Source organism: Meriones unguiculatus, chromosome 3 (genome assembly GCF_030254825.1).
Source record: "Meriones unguiculatus strain TT.TT164.6M chromosome 3, Bangor_MerUng_6.1, whole genome shotgun sequence".
NCBI classification, from domain to species: Eukaryota; Metazoa; Chordata; class Mammalia; order Rodentia; family Muridae; genus Meriones; species Meriones unguiculatus.
Genome location: NC_083351.1, coordinates 60,783,483 through 60,808,686, shown reverse-complemented (window position 1 = coordinate 60,808,686; position 25,204 = coordinate 60,783,483). Strand labels below are relative to the sequence as shown.

Genomic DNA, 25,204 nt, shown 5'->3' with positions numbered 1-25,204 from the left:
AATTACTTTCTTCCAAGGGAGCTGTGGGTGTGAGAACCGTTGAACCTTCACAGACCTCTTCCAATTTGTATCTCTTATTTACTCCGGCTTCTTGGGGATGGATATTTCACTAAGTTATGGAAGAACCACAACTTGCTTGTCTTTGTGTCTCCCACAATTAGCCAACTGCATAGCACACAATCGATATGAAAGTATGTAAGAGATGTATGTATTTCAATATGTCTTGGAGCTGGAGAGATGACTCAGTGGTTCAGCACTGGCTGCTCTTTCAGAGAACCTGGGTTTAGTTCTGGAACCCAAGTGGCAACTTACAACCCTCTGTAACTTCAGCTGGAAAGTATCTGACAGCTTCTTCTCATCTCTGTAGCACACATGCAGTGGTGCACAGACATACATCCAGGCAAAACACCCACACACATAAAATAAAACAATATGTTTTATAGTTTTTTCTTCAAAAGACTTCATGGAGTAGATACAATCTGAACTGGATCTTGCAGGAAAGGCAGAGTTTTAGTAGAGCGAGTTTCACACCAGAGGGTGGGAACTGGTGTCAGCCTGGGAAAAACTCGAGGCAGAAACAGAGCATTTTAGAAAAAGGAGAGAAGTCCAGTGTGGCTAAAACATGAACAATAAAGAAAACAGGCCATTAGACAACTTTCTGTCACTATAACCAAACACCTGATACAATGAACTTACACAAAGAAAAAGTTTCTTTTGGCCTACTTAATTTTATTGTGTGCATTCATATTTGTGTCACTCTGTGTATGTTTGTGTGTGTGTGTGTGTGTGTGTGCACCCACACACGAATACCTGCCTATGGAGGCCAGAAGACAGTATCAGATGCCGTGGATCTGATACTGTAAGCTGGGCTTACAGGCCCTAGGAATCAAACTCTGGTTCTCTGCAGGAACAATAAGAATGGGCACACCTGAGCAGCCTCTCCAGTCCTTTGGCTCACCATTTTAGTTTTCCCTCCGAGACCGGGAAGACTTGCTGCTTTAAGCCAAACAGACGTGCTCAGAGAAGCAAATCCACTTACCTCAGGGCCGGGATGTCCGAGTGATGAGGAAGCTGGGGTGCTACAATACCCTTTGACCTTAAAATTCCCAGCTGGTTCCTTCCTCTTAAAGCCTCCACCATATCTCAGCAATACCACTCTGGGGCCAAGCCTTTAACCTCATGGCCTTTAGTGGACATTCACTATCCAGACTACAGGGATCTGGGAGCCCTGGGGTGTGATGTGTGGGGCTAGGTACCTAGGAAACATTCTACACCGGTGCACTGGGAAAGTAAGCGCGCAGGAGCTGGAGGGGTGGCCCAGTAACGAAGAGCACTTGTTGCTATGGGAGAGGATCCAGGGTTGGCTCCTAGCACACACTGTGGCTCACAACTACCTGTAACTACAGTTCTAGGGGATCTGACACCGTATTCTGACTTCCTCGGCCATCTGACATACAAATGGTGCACACACATACATGTAGGCAAAACACTAATGCACATAAAATGAGATAAATAAATATAAAAAATTAACAGCCGTCAGATGTCATGCAGTGGGCCTCAAAGCCTGATATATTGAGTTGTCACACTGTAACAATCCTTGTCATCTTATTGTCTCCTTTAAATCTTCCATGCTTGTTTGAATTTGGAGAGATGGCTAAGTCATTAAGGGGATAGGCTTCTCTTCCTGATGACCTGGATTTGATTCCCAGCATCCATATGGTAGCTCACAACATATGTGATGGGAATTCCAGGTTTCCTACGTTCCATTCTGGCCTCTGCAGGCACCAGTCATCAAGGCACAGGCATGCAGGAGAAAAGCACATACACATAAAGTAATAAAAATAAAAATAAAAAAATCTTTTCTTGATTCTTTGTAAATTTCATGTCATGCACCCCAACCCCATTCATCTCTCCAGATCTTAGCATCTGTCTTCTTCCCTGCCAACCCCACCCACAAAGAAAAATAAAACAGAATTACAAGAATCTTGTTGCAGAAGCTGTAGGGTGTCATAGTGTGGCCCAGGGCACACCCTTTTGTCTACACAGCTTCTCTTGCACCTGTTCGTTGCAATGAGTGACTGGTCTGACATACAAGCCAGACCATGTTCTGGCTTCTGCTGCACTGTTGTTGTCCTGTGTCATGGAGATCCTGCAGCTGCAGATCTGCAGGACCTGTCCTTTCAGTGCTCCAGCAGATCACAGATGAGGTAGGTGTTGGGTGGACAACCTCAAAGCTCTGGATCTGGGCCTGGGAGGTAGCTGAGTTGGTCAGCTCACCGGCTCTCCTGCACCCGCACCGTTGCTGCGGGGTGAGCTCTCCAGCGATGCCCTGCCTGGCTCACTCAGTGGTGCAGCTGTCAAGGGGCAGGGTCAGCTCTCCCGTTCTCATGTCCACAGGGCGGCTCACCCTCACCCCTGCCACCAGGGCCAGCTCCACCACTGCTCGGGTGAGATGCAGGGCCTGTTTTCCCGAGTGCTGCAGCTACAGAGGAGCAGGGACAGGTCTCCTCCTGCTGCAGGCTGTAAGGGACAAGGTGCAGGGAGGGCATCTCTCCCTTCTCCATGACACCCTATATACTCCAGACATTTCGGTCTCTCCCTCTCTCGCTCCCCATTTCTCTGTGTGTGTGTGCACACGCTCTTTCTCTCCCCTTCTCTATCTCCCTCTGCAAAGCAACTTCCCTGGCTCTGTTCCTTGGGACTCACCAGTCCAATAAACCTGACATTATACTTTAATTTGGCTTAAACTGGCTCATTTCATTTTGATAGGAGAATACCTATCAAAATGTAATAAAAGTTTTAAGAGATTGTTTTGATTTATTGACTACTAGAAAAAAAAATCAATGATATGCTGCTTTAAGAGCCCTCTCTTGCTCAAGCACACAATAAGGACATTTGCTCAACCATGTTTTAGCAGCCTTATTTGTAATAGCCAGAAGCTGGAAACAGCCTAGATGCTCCTCAGTGGAGGAATGGATGCACAAATTGTGGTACTTTTACCCAATGGAATATCACTCAGCAATAAAAAACAAGGAAATCATGAAATTTGCAGGTAAATGGTGGGATCTGGAAAAGATCATCCTGAGTGAGCTATCCCAGAAGCAGAAAGATGCACATGGGTATATACTCACTCATATAGACATATAATATAGGATAAACCTACTAAAATCTGTACACCTAAAGAAATTAATCAAGAGGGAGGACTCTTGCTAAAATGCTCAATTCCTAGCCACAAAGACAAAGAGGATGGACATCAGAAGAAGGAGAAAACAGGGAACAAGTCAAGAGCCTGACACAGAGGACCTCTGAAAGGCTCTGCCCTGCAGACTATCAATGCAGATGCTGAGACTTATGGGCAACCTTTGGGCAGAGTGCAGGGAATCTTAGGAAAGAAGTGGGAAACAGTAAGATCTGGAGAGGACAGGAACTCCACAAAGAGAGCGACAGAACCAAAAAAATCTCAACACAGGGGTCTTTCCTGAGACTGATACTCCAACCAAGGACTATGCATGGAGATAATCTAAGACCCCTGCACAGATGTAGCCCACGGCAGTTCAGTATCCAAGTGGGTTCCATTGTAATAGGAACATGGACTGTCTCTGAATGAACTGATTGGCCTGCTCTTTGATCACCTCCCCCTGAGGGGGAAGCAGCATTACCAGGCCACAGAAGATGACAATGCAGCCACTCCTGATGAGACCTAACAGACTAGGATCAGAAGGAAGGAAAAGAAGACCTCCCCTATCAGTGGACTTGGGGAGGGGCATGCATGCAGAGGGTTGAGGAAGGGAGGAATAGGGACAGGAGGAGGGAGGGAACCACAGGGGGGATACAAAGTGAATAAAGGGTAATTAATAAAGAAGTTTTTTAAAAAGTTAAAAAAAAAAGCCCTCTCTTAGGCTGGAAAGGTGGCTCGTTGGGTAAGAGCACTTGTTGCTCTTCAGAGGGCTCAGGTTTGATTTACAGGATCCACATGACAGCTAGCAACTGTCTGTGAGTCCACTTCCAGGGGACCTGTCACAAGTGCATAGAAATACATATGGGCAAAACACGGATACCCATAAAATGAAAAACACAATCTTAAAAGTAAAAAGCCCCCTCTTGTGCCCACATCTCTAAATGCTCTGGGTACCTCTCTTAGAGAGCCTCAATCTGAGAAACACAGCTGAGGTATCTCAAATGTGGAATTTTCATCATGATGACATCACTCTTGGGCCATACTTGGAAGTATGAGTTTTGATGAAGAACGATTTTTGGTGTGACCTTGAACCCTTCTGATGTGACCTTGAGATGCGATGGACATGTGTAGAAGAAAATCTTGATGTCCATGATTGACTTCTGTTTTCTAGACTCCTCTGTAGTCGGTTAAAGGTGGAGGCCAGGGTCAGTGACTGACAACGGCCTAGAGGGCAGCCCATCCTAGGCAGTTTGCATTCTCCTGAGTACCTTTGAGTAACTTTGAGCAACAGGACAGAACCCCATGGCAGTCCAGGCTTCCTACACAGACTGAAAGGCTCTCCAGGAGAGAAATGGGCTGACTTTACTCCAGCAGATAGAAAGAATTCGGTGAAAGAACAGCCAGGTGGGCCTGTCTTTAAATAAACCTCAAATATGGAAAAACCCAGACACATGAAGTATCAGCTTATGTTTGGATTTATTTTAAATTTTAAGTAACTAAAGTTATTGAATTTCCCCATAACAAACGTCATTTAAGCTCCAAATTAAAACAGTCCTTCCCAGAGAAAGGAGATTCACATGACTCAGGAAGTTAATGAAGCTTAAAGAGCCAGGAAGCTCACAAAGTCACAAGATTGATAGGCCCCTTCCCTTAGTTGAGGAAAGCAGTATCCAGTGCCGGGGAAGGGAGCACACTCTCTGCTGATCCCCAGGAACAGGCCTCGGAGTCATGCCCACCCTGGGGTGGCTTTCTGGTGGTACATCTAGTCCTGTGTGTGTAAGCCCAGGAGACTCATTGGCTCGCCAAGCTAGACTTGGGTGGAAGAGTTCCTTCGGTGTACTGTCTGGGGGTGGATAGATGTTTGTTCACATCTTGCCAGGAAAAGTCACGGAATGACTAATTCTCGGTGGCTTTTGAGAAGAATGGTCTAGGTATAAAACATTGAGTTTCTCACCACGTAGTTCAGGAGCACCGCCGTGCAGAGTTCAGTTCGCTCCAGCAATGACATTTGTGACTATAACAGCGGCAAGCTTGTTACTCAGATCCTGACTCATATTTACAAGACATTTTGAAATTTTATAAGGCTGGCCATTGAGTCATCCAGTTTTGATGACTTCACAGTCAGAACAACACTGCTTTATAACTTTTGGAGTGGGAGAAAGATGTCACATCAAAGGCTAGTCAGAAATTAGGACTGCTTGACAGGGACACTGAGTCCTCTCTATCTTGGGTGCCAACAAACGTGCGGAGCAGGAATTAGTCAGTTTATATGGAGTTCTTTACTGGGTACTTCGGCTGTTCTTAGGCAAGCAGGGCAGGCATAGAGTCAAGGTGCCCATACACCCGTGGATTCTGCTGTTTTAAAGATTTCTGTGGTATTTATTGCTGCTGAGAAAGACTGGGAGATGCATTCTGGCCCCTGCTTATAGGAAAAAAAGGAGCAATTTTTATATCCATCTTGGCAAAAGGCTGTGAGAGATTATAACTGACCTAGGAAAACAGGTGTGTTTGGTCACTGGCTCAGCACCAGCTGCTCAGGCTTAAGCAGAACGCTGAAAGCCACAGTCCTTGCCTTCAGGGTCTCACCGTGTGGCAGTGTGCGACGAGTGGGGACAGTTTGGAGAGATGGCTCAGCAGTTCTTGCAGAGGCTCCAGGTTCGGTTCTCAACACACACATGATGCTAACAAGCTGTAGCACATCTGTAATCATCTGCAATTTTAGTTCCAAAGGACCCAACATCCTCTTCTGTCCTCTGCAGGGAGAAGGCATGCAAACAGTGCACAGAAATACAATGCGGGCAAAACACACATGCACATTAAATAATAAACATGAAAAACCATTGATTTAAAACCCGGGAAGTGACTGGCACATTTGGAGCTGGGAATGAAATCTAGAACAGACATCTGACAAGATCACCCTTGGAGCTTTGGGGGAAGGAAAGCAGATACGGAGAGGTAGGAACAGGAGTCCAGGGGAGACACACAGAGAGGGTGAGTTGGAGTCTCCAGCTTCCCAGGAAGATGGGTCCTGACAAAACAGCCACCGGCACATCAGACCAGCTGTACTGAAAGGACAATGCACACCGTGTAAGCCTACGAAAAAGAAAGTGGGTGCAATTATACTTATATTTCACATATTGTAATTTAAGAAAGACGCTTTCTTAGAAATTCTTAGAGGGAGTTCATAACAAGACCGAGGTCAATACAGCAGAAATATATGCATATTTAAGTTTTATTTTAAAATTGCATTTGTTATGTGAGAGCACACACATGCATGGAGGTGACATATGTCACCCACCACGGCACATGTGTAGAGGTCAGAGGACAACTTGCAGGAGTCAGTTCTTTCCTTCCATAATGCTGGTCCCTCGCATTGAACTCGCATCATCAGCCTTGGCAAGCGGCTTGGCAAGCGCCTTTACCTGTTGAACCATCTTCCTGGCCCCATATTTACATGTTAGTATACAAACATCATTGTAATGAGAACTTCTTTAAAAACAGAGAATGTTGAGCAAATGTCCTTATTGTGTACTTGAGCCTCTTTTGGATATATGCCTAGGAGTGGTATGGCTGGATCTTGAGGAAGTGCTATTCCTAGTTGTCTGAGAAAGTGCCAGATTGATTTCCAGAGTGGTTGTATAAGTTTACCTTCCCACCAGCAGTGGAGGAGGGTTCCCCTTTCTCCACAGCCTCTCCAGCATGTGTTGGCATTTGAGTTTTTCATCTTGGCCATTCTGATGGGTGTAAGGTGAAATCTCAGGGTAGTTTTGATTTGCATTTCCCTAATGGCTAATGACGTTGAGCATTTCTTTAAGTATTTCTCTGCCATTCGATATTTCTCTAAAGAGAATTCTCTGTTTAGCTCTGTTCCCCATTTTTCAATTGGATTACTTGGTTTGTTGCTTTTCAGCTTCTTTAGTTCTTTATTGTTTATAGCAGCTTTATTTGTAATAGCCAGAAGCTGGAAATAGCCCAGATGCCCCTCAACTGAAGAATGGATGCAGAAATTGTACATCTACACAATGGAATATTACTCAGCAATGAAAAATAAGAAAATCATGAAATTTGCAGGTAAATGGTGGGAACTGGAAAGGATAATCCTGAGTGAGCTGTCCCAGAAGCAGAAAGACACACACGGTAAATACTCACTCATATAGACATGTAATACAGGATAAACCTACTAAAATCTGTACATCTAAAGAAACTAATCGAGAGGACCCTGACTAAAATGTTCAATCCCCATTCTGAAAGGCAAAGAGGATGGACATCAGAAGAAGAAGAAAACAGGAAACAAGCTAGGAACCTGCCAGAGAGGGCCTCTGAAAAGCTCTGCCCTGCAGACTATCAAAGCAGATGCTGAGACTTATGGCCAATTGTCGGGCAGTGTTCATGGAATCTTATGTAAGAAGTGGGAAATAGTAAGAGCTGGAGAGGACAGGGTCTCCACAAGGAGAGCAACAGAACCAGAAAAATTGAACACAGGGGTCTTCCCAGAGACTCATACTCCAACCAAGTACCATGAATGGAGATAACCTAGAACCCATGCAGAGATGTAGCCCATGGCAGTTTAGTGTCCAAGTGGGTTACATAGTAATGGGAAGAGGGACTGCCTCTGACATAATCTGATTGGCCTGTGCTTTGATCACCTCCCCCTGAGGGGGAAGCAGCCTTACTAGGCCACAGAAGATGACAATGCAGCCACTCCTGATGAGATCTGATAGACTAAGAACAGAAGGAAGGAGAAGAGGACCTCCCTTATCAGTGGACTTGGGGAGGGGCATGCGTGAGGAAGGGGGAGAGAAGGTAGGACTAGGAAGGGAGGAGGGAGAGACTTATAGGGGATACAAAGTGAATAAAATGTAATTAATAAAAAAAGAAATTAAAAAAATGATAAAAAAAACAGAGAATGTTATGGGAATATGTTTTTGTTTTAATCCCAGGCATGGGAATAGGGAGCTGCTTTGAAGCAGCTGACTATGATTTGCCTTGTGCTCTGGCTGCAGCGTGGTTTCGCCAGCTTCAGATAGTTTCTGTGAGTGTGTGAGGTTTGGAATTCTGGGAATTTTTCAGACGGTACATAAATGCTAGGGCCGTGAGAGGTGAGGTTGCTGTTGTTGGCCGGTTGGTGGATGGATGCCGTTGGTTGCTGTTTGTCAAGTGTTTGTGTGCAAAGAAATGAGAGGAAATTAGATATCCTGATGGAGAAGGTCAAACTTGTCCCAGGGAACCAGATACCCCCTAATCTGCAGGAAGCGGTCTAATGATAATGTCACTCCTTTTCCTCTCACCCTTTTTTCCTCTCCTATACAGTGTTTGGAGGTTACTAAGGGTAGAGAAGGGTGGAAGAGAGTAAGGAACCCACAAACAGCAAAAGTCAGCTACACACCGTAGCTTCAAATACATATAAAAACAACAGTTAGGAGAACTAAAAGAAAAACATTCAACTACATAACCATGATGGGTTCTCCATATAATTGATGGAACAAGTAGAGGAAAAATCAGCAAAGATGGAAGAAGACTTGAAAAGCACAATTAATTCTGTTTAACTTACAAATGTAGAATGATACCCATTATTTGGGAAGACAATTCCATTTCAGAGGGCAGAGACAGAACTCTAACCTAAGCAAATTGCTAAGCCAGCCAGTCAGCTTCGGCAGCATGCAGAGGACTGAATTGGAAGGTATGTTCTTGATTCAGAATACACTAGAAGTAACAAAAATATGAGAATACCATCTAGAATGTTTGAAAAGAGGCTGGAGAGATGGCTCACCAGTTAAGAGAACATATTTCTCTTGCAGAGGATCTGGGTTTGGTTCAAGAAAAGTGGATTGAAAAACCAATAATACAAAAGTAGAAAAAGAATCAAATTAAACCCAAGAAATAAAAAAAAAAAAAAAAAAAAGAAACAACAGGAATAAGAACAGAAGTCAAGTGTTTATAGACAGGACAAACAGGGGCAAAGTTTATCAATAAAATAAACTAATAAATTGTTGAGCACACAGCAAGACTGACAAGTGAAAATAAGTGGAGGCCTCAGAGCATGTCAGAAATTATAAAACGAGAACGCAACAGGGCTTGGAGACTGTGAGAGAGCAAAGAGCAATTACATGCTCAACTTGATGCCAATACATCAAAAATTGTCGAAGAAAATTTCAAACTCTGTGTAAAACATAACTTATTAAAACAGACCAACAGAATTGGGTGTGGCATGGTGCACACTGTAATGCCAGCACACAGGGGGTGCAGGCATGAGGGTCAGGAGTTCAAGATCATGCGCAGCTCTTTCTGAGTGTGAGGCCATCCTGAGATACACGAGACCCTGTGGAAAAGACAAAAACAACTGATCGAGAAAATAAAGAAAACCGAATGTTTATGTCTGCTACATATTGGATTTAAGAATTGAAAGTCTCTTGAGGAAGAAAATTTGCATTTCATATGGCTTTCCTGGTAAACTTTTCCAAACATGTGTGTGTGCATGCGTGTGTGTGTTGGGGGGCCGGGAGCCTACTATAGAGGGTCCTCTGAAAGGATTCACTGAACAGGGGATTGAAGCAGATGCTGAGACTCAGGGCCAAACTTTGGGCAGAGCATGGGGAGTCTTATAGAAGAAGAGGGGTGGGAATAGAGGGACATGGAGGGGAGGAGGGGACAGGATTCCCACAAAGAGACCAACAAAGCTAAAGGATCTGAGCCCAGGGGATCCTGCAGAGACTGATGCATCAATGGAGGACCATGCATGGGAAGGACCTAGAACCTCTGCTCAGATGTGGCAAATTGGCAGCTCAGTCTCCACGTGGATTTCTGAGTGAGGGGAGCAGGGGCTGCCTCTATCGTGAACTCAGTTGACTTCTCTTTGATCACTCACCCCTGCTGATGCAGCCTTGCCAGGCCACAGAGGAAGAGGATCCAGGCAGTCTTGATGAGACTTAACAAGCTATGGGTAGATGGCAATGGTAGAGAACTCCCCGTTTCAGTGGACTAGAGGAAGGGGATGAGGGGAAGAGGGAGGGAGGGAGAAACTGGGGGGAGTTGAGGGAGGGGGCATCAACTGGGGTATATAATGAAAAAACTGTGAAGAAAAAAATAAAAAAAAATGGAAAATACTTTCCAATGTATTTCACGAATATTTATTTTACATATTATTGTTATTTAAGCCTTCTAAAGACAAAAGGAGAAAAGTAAGCTAGATGAAAATATCCTAACAAAACACAGTTGACTCCAATGATATAAAATGCCATAACCAATTCTACTTATTCCTGGAATCAAGGTTGGTTTAACATCTGAAAATCAGTTCTGTTTACTTTATCGTTAACAGACTAAAATCATAATCACAGTCATCTTAACAGGTACAATAAAATGATTTGAAAATCCATCTAGGGGCTGCAGAAATGACTGAGCGGTTATGAGCAGGTACCACTCTTCCAGAGGATTGGAGTTGGGTCCCCTGACCTCAAACTCACAGATATCCACCTGCCTCTGCTTCCTGGGTGCTGGGATTAAAGGCCTGCACCACCACACCCAGCTCAAACTCTTATTATTACATGGGTATGAGGTAGTTTTTTATAGCTCCTTAAATGAGCACAGAAAACTGGGCATACTGGTGCACACCTTTAATCCCAGCACTCAGGAGGCAGAGGCAGTTGAGGTGGACCTCTGTTAGTTCGATACCAGCCTGGAATGCAAGTTTTGGTTTCTTTAAAAACTCAGTTATGTAAATATATTTTGTTTTAATCTCAACTGTGGGATTTTAGTTGGACTATAGTTTGTCCACAGCTGATAATTATGTGTGGGTGTGAACTCTGACAGCTGGTAACGTCCTGCCACATGCAGCACGGAGAGGGGCGTGGTCTAGGGCCCTGAGGATGTAAAGAGAGCCCAGAAAGAGAAGGTGTGGCTGCGGTGGTGGTGTGCGGCTAGCGGCAGTTTGGAGCAGACGGCTGGGGAGAGACGCTGTAGGGCAGAGCGGCCTGGAGGAACCTGCTTGCTGCTTTTGCTGGTCAGAACTGATAGAGCCCTGAAAGATCCCATCAACCCGAAACAGCTGGGAGAAGCAAAAGGGTTTGCTGTCCTTCCCCAGCTAACCTTCTCTCTCCTTCCTAGGGTTGGGGGGTTGGAAGGCAGAGGCTTAAAGGACCCCCCCCCATAGAGTTTAAAAACGAGCGCTAACACCAGCGCTAACACTGATCTACACAGTGAGATCCAGGACAGTCAGAGCTACAAGGTGATACCCTGTCTCAAAACAAAGCAAAGCAAAACAGAACAGCCTGAGTCAAGCCTTTAATCACAGCATTTGGGAGGCAGAAGCAGAGCGGGTTATCTGTGTTTGAGGACAGCCTGGTCTACACAGGTTCCAGGACAGCTGGAGTTACATAGGAGAGAGCCTATCTCACAAATAAATACATGAAAGACCCCAGACTAAGTGACTCCACCAGCACAGTTATTCCCCGGCTCTGTGAGCCAGCAGTTGAGAAATCAGTGGTGGCTCCATCATTCCAGGCTGCCTCTGTGATCAGTCCGTCATCTAATCTGTCAAAGCTCTCTTTGTATTTCTCATAACATGACGCGTTTGTGTCTACGTATGTTTCTTGAATTGTTAGAAATATGATCAGAATATTTCAGTATGTATTTTCTAAAAGCACAAGCTTTCTTTCTTGAGCATCATAGCACAGGCCTGTGTCCCCAGGTTAGGGAGGCTGAGGCAGGAGACTGACAGTTCAAAGCCAGCCTGGGCTACAGAGTGAGTTCCAGGACAGCCTGGGTAACACAGGTATATTGTCCTTAATGACAAGAAACTTTCTCCTGTAATATAGCCCGAAAATATTCAAGCAGTTAAGGGGTGGTATAATCAGCCATTATGCAATCCATAGGCTTTAGGCTGGCTCAGCAGCTAAAAGCGTGGTCACTGTTCTCTTGCTACCTTGGGAAGAGACCACGAGTAAGGCAACTATTGAAAAGGAGAGCATTTAACTGGGGCTGGCTCACAGTTTCAGAGGCTTAGTCCATTATCATCATGGCAGGGAGCGTGGTGGCATGCAAAACAGGCATGGGGCTAGAGAATTAGCTGAGAGCTTTCCATCCTGGTTTTTAGGCAGCAGGGAGAGAGAGAGAGAGACAGAGAGGCAGAGACAGAGAGAGAGAATTTTTTGAATCCTCAAAGTCCATCCCAGTGATACACTTCCTCTAACTAGGCCACACCCCCTAATCCTTTCCAAACAGTTCAACTGGGACTCAGCATACAAATACATAAGCCTGTGTGTGTGTGTTGGGGGGAGGTCACTTTTATTCAAACCACCACAGAGGACTTGAGTTTTCTTCCCAGAATTCATGTGGCAGCTCACAACTGATTGTAACTACAGTTCCAGGGGATACTATCCCCTCTTTTGACCTCTGTGAGCACCAGACTTGTGTGCAAGCATATATACATATGCCTGCGCATGCCTGCATGTCTACACACACACAACTAAATCTTTAAAACCTAATGGTTCAGCAATTGAAAGCACTTGCTGCCCTTCCAGAGAATCTGAGTTTCATTCCCGGCACCCACATCAGGTAGTTCACAACTATCTAAACTTTAGCTTCAGATCCCTCAGACCTCTAGGGGCACCTGCACTCACACGCACACACCCACACACACTCACATACATACTCACACACACTCACAATTAAAATAATAAATCGAGAAAAACTACAGCCTTTATTTCTCAACTATCCAAACAACATCAATGGTAGCAGCCTTTGGTTTGCAGAGCATGAGCTCAGCGTCCTGGCTTCAAGGGCTTCCAGATCACTTTAGGCTACACCAGCGTAGCCTTCTGATGTCTGAGGAGTCAAAGCTGGCTGCTCTGCATTCTGCGTTCTGTACAGGTTCACCACCATGGCTGAGTCTCACAAACACAACACTGGGAAAAGGAATATGTAGGGCCAAATGAGCCAAAATGTCAAAAGAAAGGTTAAAGTGATGGCCATCATATTTTTCCATATTCTGTTCCTCAAGAATTCTTGTCTAGAAAATTAGCATTTATCAATGACTCTGATCTCATTCAATGATTAGGATGATCACTGTAGAATAGTGAGTCTACAATTTTATCACATCACCAACATTCATCAACTTTTCAATAAAGAACAGCTTTCCTTTATCAGTTTCCTTTATCAGTTTCTGGATTCCTGCACAGCCTTAGAGTCCAGCATTTGCCAAGACTTCTCAATTTCTTTCAAGGGCCTCAGATGGCCAAGACACGGGAAGAATTAGGAAGTTTGTGGAGTGTGTGTGTGTGTGTGTGTGTGTGTGCGCGCGCGCGCGTGTGCATGCTTTCTTTCTAACATCATCATACTTTCTTGCTTCTCTCTGTTTTTATATGCCCAGTGTCCCACAAATAGAGACTACTGGTCTCCCAAATACAGAAATAGACTCTCACATTAGGTAAAGCCCATTTGTGCTCTCAGGAGGCTGAGGCAGGAGGAAAAGGAGTTCAAAGCTCATTCTCAGCTATAGAAATTACTTTGAGGCCAACCCAGGTGACATGAGGCCCATCTGCAAAAGCAAAACAATCAAATAACAAGAAGAAAGCTACACTCAAACAACTTCTTGAATAAAGTTCAGTATTTCACTGGAGTTCAATATGTCTTTTATCTTCAATAATGTTACCGGTGGATCATGTTATTAGTGTAATTATACTACTAGTTTTATTGTTTTTGCTTATTTAATTACTTTTTGGTTTTTGGGTGTTTTGAGACAGGGTCTCAATATGTAGCACTGGCTGTACTGAAACCTACTAGGTAGACCAGGCTGGCCTCAAACTTTTATAGATCCTCCTGCTTCAACTTTCTGAGTGCTGGAATTAAAGGTGTGCGTTATCATGCCCAACAATTTTTGTTTGGGTTTATGTCATATTTGTGGCTTCATTTTTGGAAGTGTAAAATATTAAAGTGATTTGAAAGTTGATCCAGAAACACACACACACACACACACACATACAAGTATCAGGGAGAAAAGGAAGAATGAGGAGCCACTTGCCACACCATCTCTTCCAGCTCATACTCATTTCTACTTTGATTAATGTTCTATCACTTGATTTGGATGCGTGGTCGTGCATATACTTTTTAAAATTATATATATATATAATCATATATATAGTATATATATGTATATCATATATATACATATCATAGTATATATATGATTATATATAGTATATATATAGTATATATATATATATATCTGAGTATTGATGGCATGCAGACTTCTGTGTGTTTTATGCTTAAGTGAAAAAGTCAGCAGGAAATCTAGCCAGTGAGATGGGACAGTGAAGTGGGATCATTAAGTGTTATTGAGTAAAGGAATCTTATAGTAGTAAGGTCTTTCAAGGTTATGGGTGAGTTAGATGTAACAGTCCAGAAGGGGGAGGGAGCAGGGAGATCAGAGAAAGTCACTAACTAGGCTTTCTGTAGTCTGGAGAGGTAGACCAGTTAGTTGCAGTGAAAGGAGAACCAGGGAAACCACAGACATCCAGCTTCTGGCCTGGGAACGGGAAGGGGGTTGGGAAAAGACTCAGCAGGAAATTACTTTTGCTTCTGACACTCTGTAGACCCGCAGCCACGTGTTTTATAATGGCCTTGGGACAACTGCTAATGGACAGGGCTGGCCACCGGGCAGAACCCGGACAAGCATGAGATGGCTGTGCGTCTGTGAGTCACCCGATGAACTCCCAGACAGTAATGGGATTCTTTGACACAGCCCTTACCTGAGTCTACACAGGGAGGCGACGCTGGAAAAGCAGGTGCAGTCAAACCGAGTTGTCACAGACCAATCTGCCACACGAGAACTGATACCATCCGTTCTTCACCGTGAATAGAGACGGGAGAAAAGATGAAAGATTAGGGAGACAGGTGAGTTAGAGTTGGTCAGATTTGGTAATAATTAGATGCGCAGGGTTAAGGAAATGGACATCTGAGAATTTGTCTAAGTCAGCCCAGGCTCTGACTTAGCCAAAAATTAATGGTTTGTTTCGTGCACCAAGGCTAAGACTCCAGATGGGGAAGACAATGGGCACAAGGGGATGGGGAAGTTGGTGTCGCCCGGGCTCAGTGTGAGGAGCTTCTGACTGGGAAACTCATATAGATTATTCTTTTTTGTATGCATGTGTGGTGTATGCCACATGCATATGCCTGGAGACATCTTGAGTGCCGTGTGTGTGTCAGGGTTTCTATTGTGATAAAATACCCGGCTTTGGTGGCAAAGTGCTAATTTCATCTTACAACTCTCAAGTCACACCATCACTGTGGAAGTTGGGGCAGGAACTTGGACACAGGAACTGAAGCCGAAGTCATGGAGGGGCGCTGCCTACTGGCTTGCTCATCATGGCTTGCTCAGCCCGCTTTCTCTTACAACTCCAGCCAACCTGCTCAGGGTTGGTACCACCTACCGTGAGCGAGGCCCTCCCACACCAATGAATAATCAATACAACACCCCCACAGACTTGCCTACCGGCCAATCTTATGGAGGCGTTTTCTCAATGAAGATTCCCTCTTCCCAGATACAGACAAGTTCACCAAACCCAGCCAGCACGTGTGTATGTCCACGTGCAGAGGTCACAGGACAGCCCATGGGTGTTGGTTCTCTCCTTCTAACATGTGGAGCCTAGGTGCCTCACAGCACCATTCTCAGCAGTAAGAGCCTTTTACACGGAGCCATCCTACTGGTCCTCCGTCTTTGTTCTTTGAGACAGGGTTTCTCACCGAATCTGGAGCTCACCTATTTGGCAAGATGGTCTAGCCAGTGAGCTCTGGTGCTGCCTTTCTCCACCCTCCCAGTGCTGCTGGGGTCACAGCCACCCCCAGATTTTTTTTTAAAGGAGTAGATGTCTTATGACCAAGATTTGTGATTATTCTAACTGAGTTTTATAGCCTAACCTAAACAATCAAAACATGGAAAATATATGAAATAATCATTCTCAAGATACTGGACGTAAGGCGGTGAAATAAAGAAACCTGTGAACGATGGAAGACAAACGAGTAGAGCCCTGTGAGTTCCCCATTTTCCTGACATGAGAAAGCCTCTACTCTGTATATATGCAGTGCCAGGACATAGAATAATCCAAACAATATGGAAAAAGAACAAACTGGGAGAATTAGCATAATGATCACTAAAGTAAAAACAGATTCTTCCACATCCCAAAGCTATAACATATATAGAAATAAAGTATATGGCTACAATAGCACGCAGGGCAGGGGAGAGTGAGCAGAAGTCTTAGAGTTATAATAGGCTTGCATTTAACCTGCAGAGGAATCACAACAAAAAAGACATGTAATGCAAACTTCTGTGGGGATGGCATGGGGGTCTGAATGAGAAATGTTCCCCACAGGCTCCTGTATTTGAATACTTGGTGCTATTTGAGAAGATTATGAAACCTTTAGGAGATGGAGACTTGCTACAGACACAATGTTAATGGGGGTGGGCTGTGAAGGTTTATAGTCTCTCACTTCCAGTTTTCTCCCTCTGCTTCCTGTGTGTGATGACGATGTGATCATCCAGCTTTCTGCTCTTCCTGCCATGCCATGCCTCCCTGTTGTCCTGCCTGCCCTGTGATGGCACTCCTTCTGGAACTGTGTGGCAAACTAAACTCTTTTCTTCTTTAAGTTGCATTTGGTCATGGCATTTTATTACAGCAGCAGAAAAGTAACTAATACAGATGATAAAGGGGAATTTCTTTTCAAGACAGGGTTTCTCTGTGTAGCCTTGGTTCCTGGAACTCACTCTCTAGACCAGGCTGGCCTAGAACTCACAGAGATCCACCTGCCTCTGCCTCTTGAGTGCTGGGATTAAAGGAGTATACCACCACCACCCAGAAAAAATGGAATATTTTGAGTGTGTGTGTGTCTGTGTGTGTATGCATGTGCTTATGTGTGTTCTCCATCTTCTCCACTTATCCACCTTATTTTTTTTTTAATTTAGAAGATTTATCTTGTTTTTATGTGCATGAGTATTTTGCCTGTATTCATGTTGGTGTACCACTTGGGTGCCTGGTACCCGAGGAGGTTAGGAATGGGTTCAGATTCCATGAAACTGGTGTTATGGATGGTTGTGAGTTACCATGTGATGCTGGGAACTGAGCCTGGGTCTCAGCAAATGCAACAAGTATCTTAACCACTGAGCAATCCCTCAGGGCTCCCCACAGAACCTGGAGTTGATCCATTCAGCTCGACTGGCTGGCCAAAAAGCTCCAGAGCCTCCCACCTCTCCTGTCCCAGTGCTCGGATTCCAGGAACGCTGGGCTTTTCAGCTTGGTGCTGGGGACACTCACGGTCCTTACGGTTGTACAATGAAATCAATACAGACTGTGCCATCACCCCGGTTCCAGACTCTTAAAAACTTCTTGTTTAAACCAAAAGAAAAAAGGAAAAGAAGAAAAAGGAATAGAAACAAAGTAAAACAAAACCAAGGAATCCAGTACAAACAACCAAACTACGAGATGGTAGATATAAGCACATCAGTGGTGACAGCAGCAGAAATAGACTGGCCGGTCAAAAATGGAGATGATTAAAATAGTAAGTCAGGGTCGCCGTGTGGCCCTGGTTGTCCTGAGGCTCCTATGTAAACCAGGTTGGCCTGGAATTCATAGAGATCCTCCTGCCTCTGCTCCCACAGACTAGAATTAAAGATGTGGGCCACCACTTCTGGCTTCTAAAATAAATTTTCTCTTACTGAAATTAGATACTTTTCATACAATATATCTTGATTACGGTAACCTCTCTCAGTTCCTCTCACTTCCCCCTAATCTGGCTCCACTCCCTTTCTGTTTTTCATCAGAAAACAAATATACAACTAAGGAATAATAATACAATACAATATGATAAAACAAAACCAAACAAATCATAATAGGACAAACAACCAATCAAAAGAGCCAAAAGAAAAAGCACAAGGGATACGTGTTGACACAGAGATATGCATTTGTACACACAGAAATCCCATAAAACTGAAAGCCATAATTTATATTCCAAGGACCTGTAAGGTAGGAAAAAATGCAAACTTAACATTATGTCAAACAGAACCTTCAAACATGGCGTGATGTTCATTCTGTGTTGGCCAGCCTACTGCCCGGGCATCGGGCCTACCCTTAATGGTGGTTGTTTCCTCAGCAAGACTACGTTGGAGAAAACTAATTTTTTATTTGTAAGTGGCTGTTAATTGGAGATGGCTTCCGGGTTAGGGGTGGGGCATGAGTCCTCTTCTTCTCTCAGCTCTAGGACCCCCTCTGGCGCAGACCCATGCAGGCCGTGTGCATGCCGTCTCGGTTTCCGTGAGCTCTTATGTGCACCATCCCTGTTGTGGCTGGAAGGCCTGGACAGCGCGGGGTCCTCCACCCCCTCAGGCTCTTACACTCTGCCTGCTTCCTCTTCTACAGCGTTCCCTGATCCCTGACGGGTACAGAGTTGATGGAGACATAGTGTTCCAAGGTCTCTCATTCTCTGCATGATGTCTGGCCGTGGCTCTTTGCATCTGTTCCCAACTGCTGCAGGAGGAAGCTTCTCTGACGATGGCCGAGCAAGGCATGGATCTGTTTCTCTTGCCGGAATATCTGGTGGTTCCTCCCAAAATAGATTTTTAAAAAGCAAATTTAAATTGCAGGTTTTTCAAGGAATGTACTTAAAAATATACAAATGTATTGAACTTAAAAAGAGAAACATAAAAGTCCATTTAAACAATTGTTATATGAAAGCCAAACAGGCTATGATGCTAAACTTAGTAATAATAAATACTTATAGTGATTAGAGTATTTTACAATAGTAAACTAAAATGGTAAAGACTCAATTCATTAAGAAGTAGAAACTAAATGTTCTGGGCCTGGTAGTGCACACCTGTAATGCCCACACTTGAGAGGAAGTAGTAAGAGGAGTGTGAAGAGTTCAAGGCCAGCCTGGGCTACATAGTGAGACAATATCTCAGACACACGCACACACATAACACACACACACACACACACACACACAAGACAGAGAGAAAGACGGACAGAAGAGAGAGAATTTTAAAGGTGAATACAGCTAATTACAGTTTCAAAACACATATAGCAAAGCCTAAGGTACTCATAGAGAAACTGACAAATTCACACTATAGTTGGAGGTTTGAGTACTTGGTTCTTAGTGACTAGTAAAGTAAATAAAAAGCAGGACTGCAGCAGATATAAAATATATCATCAACCAACTTAATTAAATCATATTAATGTTACAAAGCCCATGCTATATATTTTTCATAACTGTATAGAATATTCAACAAGCAGTACATGCTAGAGCACAAAACAACTTTGAATCAATTTAGAAAGATTTAAACTAGACAGGTCATGTTTATAGATCATATATGAATCACATGTCATAATAATACGGCATATTGGTATATTACATTTTTTTAAGGACCGGGTTTCTCTGTGTAGCCCTGGATGTCCTGGACTCACTTTGTAGACCAGGCTGGCCTTGAACTCACAGAGATCCCCCTGCCTCTGCCTCCCTCAGTGCTGGGACTACAGGTGTGCACCACTAGGCCTGGTTCAGTTTTACAATTTTTTTCCAACGTAATACTTTTTATTGATTATTTGGGAGTGTCAAATAATGCACCCTGATCACTTTCCCTTCCCCAACATCCCGGTTCCACCACACCTTATAACCTCCCTCAAAGAAAAAGAAGAGAAAATAGTAGATAAAAACAGAAAGTCCATCTTGTGTTGCCCATATCCTCACTGGAGCATGGGCAAACTCTGCGGCCAGCCCCTAAAGAAAACTGAGTTCTTCCCGCCCCCTCCCCGGCCAGGAGCCACCAACTGTGACAAACTACCCTTCAGGATGCCTACCCCAACTTTAAGAGTTCTGTTTAATGGCTTCCTACCTAGACTGCTTCTTTTTTTTTGGGGGGGGAGGGATAAGGGGAGAGAGGTTGTCACAGAAGCCTTCTAGTCTCTATCAGCTGTGAGTCTGCAGTCATGGACACCACGCAAAAGAAGTGTCCTTGCTCTTGACAGCCGCAGCACCGGTCATGGACTTCCGTATGGCTTCTGGCAGCGGCACAGACACAGACGTCTGTACAGCCTTCAGAGGTCACAGGGACGGCAGACGTCAACATGTCCTTTAGCAGGAGCACAGACCACAGATGTCCACGTGGCCTCTGGCAAGCAGCACTGGCCGTGGACGCCATCACGGTCCTTGGTGGCAGGACAGGCTGCTGACTTCAACCTGGCCTCGGACGGCTGCACAGGCATGGACACGGCCGCCAGGAACTACACGGTTTCGGAAATTAAGCACACTTCTTACATGAGTCAAAAGAAGAAATCGTAAAAGGAACTTTGGACTTACTGACGAAGTTGAAGCAACATGAAGAAGTGTGTGTGTGTGTGTATGCTGGATGTGTGTCTGCGTGTATGATGTGTATAGTATGTGTGTATGTGTATGATGGATATGTGTGTATGTGTATGATGGATAGGTGTGTATACAGTAGGGGTATGTGTCTGTGTGTGCATACAGTAGGGGTATGTGTCTGTGTATGTATACAGTACGGGTACGTGTCTGTGTGTATAATGCGTGTGTGTATGATGTGTGTATGTTACAGTGTGTGTGTGTTGGTGCATTCACATGTGTAAATATGGGTGCCTGTGTGCCACAGTGTCTATGCGGGGGGGGGGGGGGATCAGAATGTCATTTGGTGTCTGTCTTTGTTTCCATCTTGTTGGAGGCAGGGTCTCTGCTCCAACTGTTTTGTTACTGTATTAAGCAGACTTTGTTATTTTGTTTTTAACCATATAGAACAGACTAGCTGGCCTTGGGCTTCTGGAGACACTGCTGGCTCCCTCTCTTGATTCCTTAGGCCAGTGGTTTTCAACCTTCCTAAAGCTGCAACTATTTAACACAGCACCTCATGTTGTGGTGACTCCAACCATAAAATTACTTCCATTGTTACTTCATAACTGCATTTCTGCTACTATTTGAATAACAATCTAAATCTCTGATATGTGACCCCTGTAAAAGTCTCCTTCGACTCCCACGGGGGTCATGACCCACGGGTTGAGGACTGCTGCCTCAGGACCTCTGGGGTTACAGACGTGTGTTGTTGTTGCACCCTGTTTTGTTGTTTTTTTTTTTAATCCCCCATTTTTTTGAGTCAAGGTCTCTGTACATAGCCTTGGCTGTCCTGGAACTCACTGGGTAGACCAGGCTGCCCTCACAGAGACGAGGCTGCCTCTGCCTCCCAAGTGTCCATGCTGTTTCTGTATGGGACTTGCACTCAGGTCCTGAGGCTTTAACCTTCTGGGCTGTCTCCCCAGCTGCAAAAGGAAAAGTCAGAGGGTAAAGGCACCTAGCGCGAAGTCTGACAACCTGCGTCCGGTCCCCGGGGCTCACATGGTGGAGGGAGAGAGCTGGTTCTTGGAGGTTGTCCTCTGATTTCCATGCATGCACTATGACGGGCACGCAGCCGCTCACATCCACACAAAGCACACGTAAATAATGTAATTTTAAAAATCTTTAAAACAACAAATAAAAAAAAATGTCATTGCCTTAAGTGTTTATGTTAAAAGCATTGAAAGCCAAGGCTCTAAACTTCTATATCAAAATCTACAAGGTGCATTTATATGGGCGTCAGTCCTGTGGTATCTGGAAAACGCTGCCTCCTTAGAGTCGCCATGACTGCTGGCTCTTCCAGTCTTCCCGCTTTCTCTTCTGCAGAGATCCCAGAGCCTCCAGGGTCGGGCTTTGATGAAGACATCGCATTGAGGACCGAGTGCTGAGGACCGAGTGCTCCAAAGTCATCACTCGCTCTGCACATTGTTCAGCTCTGGGTCTCTGTTAGTTCTCATCTGCTGCAAGTTCTCATCTGGTGAGGGCTAAGCGAGGCACTGATCTATGGGGCACAGCAGTATGTCATCAAGAGTCATTTTATTGCTCTTCAGCAAGATAACAGTAGGTTTTCTCTAAGTCCATGAACTGTCTAGTCTCACGTTCTTGACTACTTTAGTAGAGACGGTAAAAGCATGTACAGACCTGTACAGGTTCAAGCCAGACCGGCTCCTGGCACTGACAGCGGAAAATGAACATGGAGTACCTCCAAGAACCAAGAAGCTATCTGCCACTGATACCTGTTAGCAAGGGAAAATCAGCTTAATCCAATGGAGTTTCACTGGGGATAGCAACCATGTTCCAGTAATTGGCCAACACAAAATAAAGTGGTTTTTGTTTTTTTTTTTTGCGGGCTTTTTGTTTCATCTTGATTTGTTCAGGTATTTTTTTTTTTTTATCTTCTAGTTTTCTTTTTGCTTGTTTGTATTGATTTGGTTTTTGTTTTTTTTGAGAGGGAGAGAGAAAGAATTCGAAGCTGGGTGGCTTGGGAGATGGAGAGATCTGGGAGGGAGTAGGGGAAGGGAAACACGATAAAATATATTGTTTAGAAAAACATTTTATTTTAAAAACAAACAAATAAATAAATAAAGTCTACAAAATGGAATCAGCTTATAAAAAACAAAACAAAAGTTGCTGAAATAGGAAATAGACAAAGAATAGAGATATCCGTTAAGTCAGAAGTTGATTCGGCTAGATGTGGCAGTTTACATCTATAGTCCCAAGGCTGAGACAGGAGGATTTCAAGTTTGAGACCAACCTGACATAAAGAGCAAGTTCCAGGTCAACCGGTGTTATCTGTGAGATTATCTTTAAAAAAGCCCCCAAATAACCTTATTGGGGGAGGGGTGATGGAAAGGGTGGAAAAGCAGATCTGAAAGGGCTCAGGGCCAGGGTCCCTCTTCTGTAACATTCTACTTTATGGACCCACTCCCGTGACGCTTAACCTAGTCTATGAAACCAGCATTAGTCCCTTCCTAATAGCAGGATTCATGAAGAACAGTTAGGGGAACTCTCCTTGAAAAACTGTCTGTCATAGAGTCCTACATCAGAGAATTTCCATTTATGCAGGTGGTTGACGGGGACAGACACACACAGCACACATATACACTTGTAGGCAACACGGACACATAAAATAAAAATAAACTTTTTAAAAAGGAAAAAGGAAAGGTTATAGAAAATAAAAAGGTTAAAAATTAATGGTTGAAACTAAGATGCGTATAAAGCAACCGTGCAAAATCAAAGAGGAAACGGGGGTGGCCCAATTTAACCAACTTGCCCATAATGAAAGGCAAGGTGTTCTATTAGAAAGATCCTTCCAGTACTAAGCACAACAAAAGAAAAGATATTCCAGGGCTGGAGAGATGGCTCAGCGGTTTAAGAGCGCTGGCTGCTGTCCCAAAGGGACCCAGGTTCAATTCCCAGCACCCACATGGCAGCTTACAACTATCTGTAAGTCACACAGACACACATGCAGGCAAAGCACCAATGTGCATAAAATAAGAATAAATAAGTTATATATAAAAATAGAAAAGATACTCCATCAAGTCTGTCAAAGTACCCATCAAAGAATAGCAGAGCCAAGAGGAAGGGCCCTTTGAGGCCTAGAAAGACTGCTTGATGGGGAAAGACACTGAGGCTGAGACAGATCTGTCTAACAGAGGAGTTAGACAGATTCCCTGGTAGGCAGACAGACAGGAAGAGGAGAATGGCTGTTTAATAAAGGTAGCAAGTTTCCAAGATGGACGGCTTCTTTTTTACCCTCCTGACTTGAGACCAGAGTCTGGCAACTTAAAACCAAGGCCTTGTAAGCTTTTATCTCTTTCCAGATCCCTGCTGATGGACTTGCTCAAGTTCAAGGCCAGATCAGGATACATCACACAACAGTCTTGGGCCAGTCAACCATCCTATCTTCTTCAAACTGACCAACTCTAAATTAGAGGGGATAAAACAAAACAAAACAAAACAAAAATAATCAAACAAACAAAACCCCCAAACTCTTCAGAGACTTGAACTTCAGCACCAGAGAAGAGACTGGATATTTCAACTTTCTAGCTTCCTGCTTTGCAGAGGGTCCTTTTCTCTGTATATCTGCCATGTATGTGTGTTTCCTCACCCCCAATAAACACTTTTCAACTGCTGATTGTTTGATATTGTTTGTGGTGTTTGAGATTTCTCCACTGTTAACCTACTGCTCTAGGGAATTTTCTTGCCTTTTAATTCTTTAACTGGAAGAAAAAATGAACTCTGTCAAGACTCGACTATATCACCATCGAGCCTGATGACCAGAGTCAGAGCCCCAGGACCCTCAAGGTGGAAGGGCAGAAATGACCACCAGTCACATTTGTCCCCCCCCCCCACACATACTTGCCTCCTGTACATAAAAGTGTATTCTGAAAATGATTACAGAGTGAATGAAATAGCAATATGCACAGGACGGAAAATCACACTGGCTTGTATATTTTCACCAGCGTAACTAGAGCCTTGAAGGCATCAGGTGAAGCACCTGGCATATACCCAACCTATGCCATCCAGACTGCAATCAGGGGTGTGGGTAGCATGAATCATGTACAGAAAATCTAGAAAACTTTATTTTCATACACCTTTCAAAGACAGCAATTAAAGGAAATTATCTCTCCAAATAAGGAATGTTATTTTGTTAAAAAGCATATAAGACTTGAAATCCAGGAAATGAGGACTTCCATATAGGAGAGAGCAGCAGAAATAATGTCATGGTGAGGGTGAAGGAAGTCATGTGACTCAACAGTAAGTCATATGGGAAAACCAGAACACAGGGTGTGGGAATCTGGGCTCCTGCAGGAAACAGAAGACAGAAGAGTTCCTTCCTGTTCTGCTTTATCAGATGGGAAATGGCCCTGCAAGGTATAATTACAATCTAGGGGTCTTGATCAGGTTCATTTTCTTTAATTAAAAGGGAGGAAAAACAAACAAACAAACAAACAAACAAACCAGTGTCACAAGCAGCAAACAAGAGACAGAAGCAGTCAATAAAGAAAGTCTATCAGGGATGAAACACACACACATATACAGCAGGCACACAAACAGGCATACACACACACACACCCCACAGAGAGAAGGAGAAGGAGGAGAGAGAGCAGGCACATGAGGGAAAGACCCTTCGCAGAGCAGAGTGGG

At 44.2% G+C, this 25,204-nt stretch overlaps 1 protein-coding gene across 1 annotated transcript in view; it reads right to left on the bottom strand.

Annotated features, from left to right (window-relative positions):
* Znf746 (zinc finger protein 746) overlaps positions 1-25,204 on the bottom strand; it is a 249,107-nt gene that overhangs the window by 28,705 nt on the left and 195,198 nt on the right. Inside the window, exon 3 of the mRNA XM_060380085.1 lies at positions 14,920-15,015. The gene's annotated coding sequence lies outside the window, so the exon portion shown is untranslated. The remainder of the gene's footprint in view (positions 1-14,919; positions 15,016-25,204) is intronic.